The sequence below is a fragment of the Stegastes partitus genome, unplaced genomic scaffold (assembly GCF_000690725.1).
Source record: "Stegastes partitus isolate 25-593 unplaced genomic scaffold, Stegastes_partitus-1.0.2 Scaffold1170, whole genome shotgun sequence".
In the NCBI taxonomy this organism is placed as follows: Eukaryota; Metazoa; Chordata; class Actinopteri; family Pomacentridae; genus Stegastes; species Stegastes partitus.
In genome coordinates, this window is record NW_007578901.1 from 332991 (window position 1) to 339647 (window position 6657).

General features: G+C 42.5%; 1 long non-coding RNA gene across 1 annotated transcript; it reads right to left on the reverse strand.

Annotated features, from left to right (window-relative positions):
- Nucleotides 1–826: 826 nt before the first annotated feature.
- Nucleotides 827–3771, reverse strand: LOC103368537 (uncharacterized). The gene is made up of 2 exons (XR_520781.1): nt 3681–3771; nt 827–1366 (listed from the first exon to the last, which is right to left on the reverse strand). It is a non-coding gene; the product is annotated as an uncharacterized LOC103368537 (long non-coding RNA).
- Between the last annotated feature and the right edge of the window lie 2886 nt (nt 3772–6657).

The following is a 6657-nucleotide window of genomic DNA, read 5'->3' on the forward strand; positions in this document are numbered from 1 at the left end:
TAGTTTCACAGCCTGCAGACGGACCTTGGTTTCCGTCCTCGGGCCGGTCCGGACCGCTCATTCACATCCTCTGACCGAGTCTTTATTGAGCCGAGTGCAGACGCCTCATAAACACGAGTCGATTTCATTAGATCTCATCAAGGCCTGATCAGATGGGAGCTGCAGAACATCTCCACCACAGCATCGTTTAACGGGCCGCTGCCTCCGGACCGACCCGCTGCCTCCGGACCGACCCGCTTCATCCGGACCGACCCGCTTCATCCGGGTTTACTGTCATCTGAGGGTCCAGACAGAAATACAGCAGCAGCAGATAAAACAGCTGCAGGGTTCAGAGCCGCACAAATTAATTTGCCAAATTAAATACAGGAAAATAAAAAGTGTAAATTTACAGTCAAATGTTAAAAAAAATAAAATAAAATTCCAGGAAAAAAAACAAAAACAAAAAAAAAGTATTTTTTAAAAAACGACAGAGTACTGAAATGTTCAAAAATTGTCAAAACTGTGAAAATAACAGTAAGTAACCCTAATAGTAATAATAAAAATACTAATAATTTATTATTTTTTTCTGATAATTTTTTTGTGATTTTAAAATTTATTTTAGTGTTTAATTTTTTTTAAAAATTATTTGTAATTTAACCAAGCAGGACAATCTGTAAAATAGCAGTAAATAATTTTTTTATTTATTATTTTTTATGATGACTTTTTTTGTGATTTTAATATTTTAGCATTTATTTTTCTATTATTTGTAATTTAACCAAGCAGGTAAACTTAGCAAACCAGCAGTGAGTAGTTTTGGCGGCGTGACAGACGACAGGACAGCGTTGGGTCGAGCCAGAACATTTAATACACTTCATGGCAGGAGTCATGCACTTGCAGCACTTCACACGGGTTCAGTGCACGTTCCTCATCTGGAGCGCTCGTTTTCCAAAAACACGTACGAACCGTAAAATAATTTAAAACACATATTATAAAAGACGGAGGGGGTTACACTGAGTCGCTTGTTTTTTGTTCTTTTTAGTTTTTTTTATACATGTTCATAATACTGTTTGAGAAAAACGTGTCACAGAAGAAATTAGCTTCAACACAGAGCAAACCAAAGAACGGAGGCTTCACACGACGCTGTGCTCGCTGACAGTTAGCAGGAAAAGAAGAAACGGTGAAGCCGGCGACACCCGAGAGCCAAAGTCACCGAGAGAAGAGTCTGTCAAAGAGGAGGAGGAGGAGGAGGAGGAGGAAGGATGTCCGTCCCTCTGGAGGAGAACCGATCCGAGTGGAGGGCTGAAGGTCGGCGGCGCCGCTAAGCGTAGAAGGTCTCGACTTTCACCGCCTGGCAGAACATCGTCATGGAGAAGACCAGGCCCAGGATCTGCAAAAGGAACGCAACCAAATAAAGCTAATTATCCTGGATTCAAATCTGCAAAAACATCAGTACTTTACAGATAATAATGGAAAAAGGAAAATGTTGTTTAATTGTTATTGTCCAAGTTTTCCCTGTTTTGTTAGATTATTTTCAAAAATTCCACAAAAAACTGTTAATTTACACGTTGACTCTCCTAAAATTCACTTTCACTCCTAAAAAAACGTGACATTCGATGAGGATACAGGCTCAACTTGTCATTAATGGCCATCTGGTGGAACAAGCAGGTACTGCAGCTGGTCTATGATTCGCTTTCCGACATGCAAGTCATTTATCATTTACAAAAAAATCTCAGATTTTCCTCAAATCACCATCGGTACCAGCTGACTAAAATCAGAGCTCCTGATTGGTCAAGGAGGGCAGAATTTTTTGATCTTTACAGAAGTTTTTTTCTTGGATTTTACTGGATATTATCTTTAAAAAAAACAAAACAAAACAAAAAAAAACAGGAGAAATGTGTAAAACATGAACATTAAAGAGTCAAATGTTGTAAAAGAACAAATTACTTTTTGTCAAAGTAAAGATTTTTAACGTGGTCGTTATTTCATGTTTTGTTTTTATTGTGTTTTTATCAGACGATGTGGAAATTAATCATTTTTTGTGATTTTTTTTGTAGATTTAATTTGTAATTTCACAAAACAGGGAAAATCTGGAAAATTACACTTTTAAAATATTTACCATTTTCTCTTTAAACTAAAAAAAAAATTAAAAATTTATCTTAAAATAACTTGAAATTGTAAAAAAACAATAAAAATAATATTAACATTAAAAATAACAATAAATAAAACATGTTTGCTCATATTCATTTGATTCAGTTCCTCTGTAAATCCAGAATAAAACAGTATTTTCCTCTAAAACAGACGTCTGGAGGCCGTTTAGCGTCTCTCTAATGCCGGCGTGTGGACAGAACTCGGGTTCCCTGGTTTGGACCTGATGATGCTTCAGGTCGCTGCAGCCTGAGCTGGTGTTTGAATGAGTCACCGTTCACTCAGTAAACCAACAGCTGCTCCACTCCGCCGCCCTGAACCTCCTGAACCGGCTCCCTGGATCCCTCCACGTCTGCTGCAGCACGTCTTCCCTGCAGAACCTCTTCGTGTTCGTCCCGGTGGACCCCCGGTCGGTTCTTGTGGGAAATCCCGATCAAACGTTCCCCCGGAGGCTTCGACTCGGCGTCTTCCCCGAACCGCCGGGGAGCATGAAAGCGTTTAGCTGACGTCCTCTGAAGGCATCGCGAGGCGTTTGTGTTCATTCAAACGTCTGCTCAGCTTTTGTTCTTTCAGGACGAGTTTGGATCCTTCAGAACCACGGCGCTGCTCTCTGCCTCTGTTCCTGTGTGACGCTTTACAGAAGCAGAATCTGAGGGTTTATCTCAAACCTCACAGCTTCTTTCTCTGTTCTTAACGTACAGAATTCCTCCTAAACGCTCTGAGATCTGTAAAATCTGTACCGGAGTAAAACTAAACCTGATTAAGACCGAATAAGACGACGTTCAGATGAATCCTCTGAACTCCAAGCAGCAGTTTTCTTCACTGTAGCTTCATTTTTCACCACAAAATCAAATCCTGCAGCTCTACGGGCACAGAGCGACCAGAACCTGACAGAACAGTACACGAAAAATGACCAAAACCTAAAACACCAGATATGTTTTTGATTATTTATGTTAGAAAAATGAAAATAAATAAATGTGATCAACATTTTTCCAAGTGTCCACAGGTGTTACCAAACAATAAATGTAAAAAAGTTGTGACTCTACAGCCTAAAGATATTTGACATTTTTATCAGTTTCTACTCGTCTCCCAGACCAGTGTGGTGGTGGATGACCTCTGAGCTGGGTTCTTCCCAGTCCCACCGGCTCCAGCTCTGTTTGCATTCTGACTCATGTGTTTAATCATCTGACGTCTTTGCTAGTTACTGTAGAAGAACAAATGTTCTGGTAGAAGCTCCTCCAGAGGCTCTGCTTCCTGTCCCTGCTCCTCTGGACTGTATGATGTGACTGAACCAGAGCTCCCAGTCGGGCCGTGACTACATCCTGGTTTCCATTTCACTGCATGCAGGCTGTGTTCAACAAGGCCAGCGAGACTCGAACGGGACCAGAACTGAGGCGGCGTCCCGACTCCTGAGTGATGATGTGTTTCTGATCCGCGTCACGTCGGCCGGCTGGGAGCAGATCGAGGAGTTCTGATGGAGACTGGAACCCTCCATGTGGGTTTAAACACAAGAGGAACCAGAACCTGATGTGAAGGATTTAACGTGAGTCGGTCACCTGAGTGAGGGCTGTGCATAGAGCGAAGATCCACAGAGCCACAAGGTTGTCGTTCAGCCAGTCCTTGACCCGCTCGTAGCACGGCTGCAGAGACACAAAGACACGAGTCAGGACTAGAAGACACACAACGAGTCAGGACTAGAAGACACACAACGAGTCAGGACTAGACACAGAGATACGAGTCAGGACTAGAAGACACACAATGAGTCAGGACTAGATACAGAGATACAAGTCAGGACTAGATGACAAACACACAGACGTCTGCACTGGAAAAACACAGCTGTAGGAAAACACAGCGATAATAATAATACCACAGAGGAATACAGTCATATTTAAAACCTGCAACTATCTGTAAATTAAATTATATATAATAATTAATTAATATATATATAATATATAATGTTATGTGGACATGATTCACAGGTTTTCTGTTTGTTTTACCGTCAGTGTGTAAATTAATATTTTATTCTCTGATTTTACTACGTCATCAGTGAACAAGAAAAACCTGTAAAATAACTGGAATTTATTTAAAATATTTAATTTCAAAAAACTACATTTTTTCCCAGATTATTGCAGCAGCAGAGGACCAGAGTCTCTGTCCAGTGATGAAACCATCTGGATCCTTCTCCTCCTCCTCTGACCCGACGTCCTCTGAAACCCTCCAGAATAAAACCCGTCCTCTGTTTCCTGTTTGTCACCGAGTCGCTCTGGGCAGCTCGTTTCAGAACCGGCTGAGCGACTGCAGAACGTCCCCGAGGCCGCCGGCAGAACACCAAGGTAATTATTACTAACAGCGGAGTGGAAGAGCCCTGCAGGGTCACCGACGTAATGAAGTGAATGATCAACGAGCGGTTCTGGAGGAGGCCGGAGAGCCGACATTAGGAACCACGGTGGCGCTGAGATCGTGCTGGAGGGCCCAGACGTCTCAGAGATCCGTTTGGATGGAAGACGTGTGACACGACGCAGTGACGGAGGAAACTGCTGCTGCTGCTGCTGCTCTAGTTAAATTATTCATTCCTGCCTCCCTGGTTGTGCTGCTGCTGGTTTAAGAAGCTGAGTCAGAACCAGAACAAAAACCCAAACACGAGCTGCTCTGCATCTCACAGAACCACCAGACGGGTTATTGTTGGTTCTGGGCCGGATCGATGAGGAGCAGGGAGACCAATCAATACCTCATATTAAAGAGGAGTTTAAGGCCCAGAATCAGCACCGTCCGGTCTGGTCCGGTCCGGTTAGTGACTCTGAGCAGCTGAAGAGCCGAATGTTCCCTCAGGAGGAGAATTGCTGAGCAGATACCAGACCAGTGACTGAAAAGTGTTTGAAAAAGCTCCAAAAGAACCTCCTCAGAACATCTGGTTCTGTATCTGAGGAACCTTCATCTACTGACCAGAGTTCTACCTTCAGACTGAATGTTCCAGAGGTCCAGGTCCTTGAAGTCCACAGAGGAGGGTCCAGATTGATCACTTTAATGGACTTTTTCCATCATTTCTGAGCCTCAGAACTTCATCAGTGCAGCAGATAGACACATGACATTTAGGAGGAAGAACACATCTTGGTTCTGCTAGAACCTGACACCAGATCAGTTTGGGTCAGAACCAGTTCCAGCAGATCAAAGGTCTCAGTGTTTCTCCTACATTCTGATGAGAGGCTCATCTTCTGGCTACGATTCCTTTTCTCTGGTTTACAGTCATTCTGTTCAAGTTTCAGGACGTTTTGGACGTTTTAAATTGTTCAGGACCAGTTCTGAGTGATTCTGGAGAAGTTTCATTGTGTTTATCAGCAAGTTCTGAATTGTTCTGGACAGATTTTGAGGCATTTTGGGGACGTTTTTGTCATTTTGGACACATTTTGGGTCATTTGGGACGAGTTTTGAGGCACATTGGGTCATTTTAGAGAAGTTTGAAGATATTTGAAACTCATCCTGAACAGCTTAAAAAATCCAAAGTGACAAAAACGTCCCCAAAATGCCTCAAAATCCGTCCAGAACCATTCAGAACTTGCTGATAAACACTTTAAACTCGTCCTGAACAATTTAAAACGTCCATAATGTTCCGACTGAGTCACTTCCCCAGAATCTTTTGACTTTTTCTGGACTTTCTAGGTGCTGAAATAGTTTTTGTGTTTTGCAGGTTTGTGATGTTTGTTCTGGTCTCTTATCTTCCTCTGCTCGTCCTGACCCGACCTCCTCCGTCCTCCTCTCACAGGATGTTTGCTCTGAGCAGCCGTCCGACGCCTCAGTGTTCACAGAACAAGGCTCAGATAAGGAAAAAAGAAACCGTCTTCTGTCTCAGAACCGAGCCAGTCGTGGCCTCTGAACCGCCGATGATCAGCGTCTCCACCGTCTCCACCGTCTCCACCGTCTCCACCGTCTCCACCGTCCTCTCTGTCTGTTGCTACAGATCATTCAGCTGTTTCTGGTTTAAAGCAGCAGAACTCGTTCAGGATTCTGCTGATGACTCGTTAAACCTCCACACGCCGGTCGCTCTGACACTTTGTTCTGCTCGTCTGAGAATCAGATAAAGGACCGAACGCCGAGGATCGGAGCGAGGAGGAACCGAGGAGGAACCGAGGAGGAACCGAGGAGGAACCGTGGAGGAACCGAGTTTCCTGTTTGAGCTGCAACGTTGTGAAGAAGCTTTAAATGAGAAACCTGACAGACGTCAGCAGGAGGTCTGATGGTTCAGGCGTCTGCTGCTGTTTACTGGCTTCTCATGTTTTACTGTCTTTTTAAAATGTTTTGTTGTAGTTTTTCTTTTTTAATAATTATGTCTTTGTTTATATTTTTACTGTCTTTTTTATTGCTTATTGTCCTTTTGTAATGTTTTACTGTCTTTTTAAAACATTAAAGTCTTTTTTTATTATTTACTGTCCTTTTAAATGTTTTCGTGTCTGTTTTCAATCATTTTATTGTCTTTTCAATATTTTAGTGTCTTTTTTAGAATGTTTTATTGTGATTTTTTAATAATTAATTGTCTTT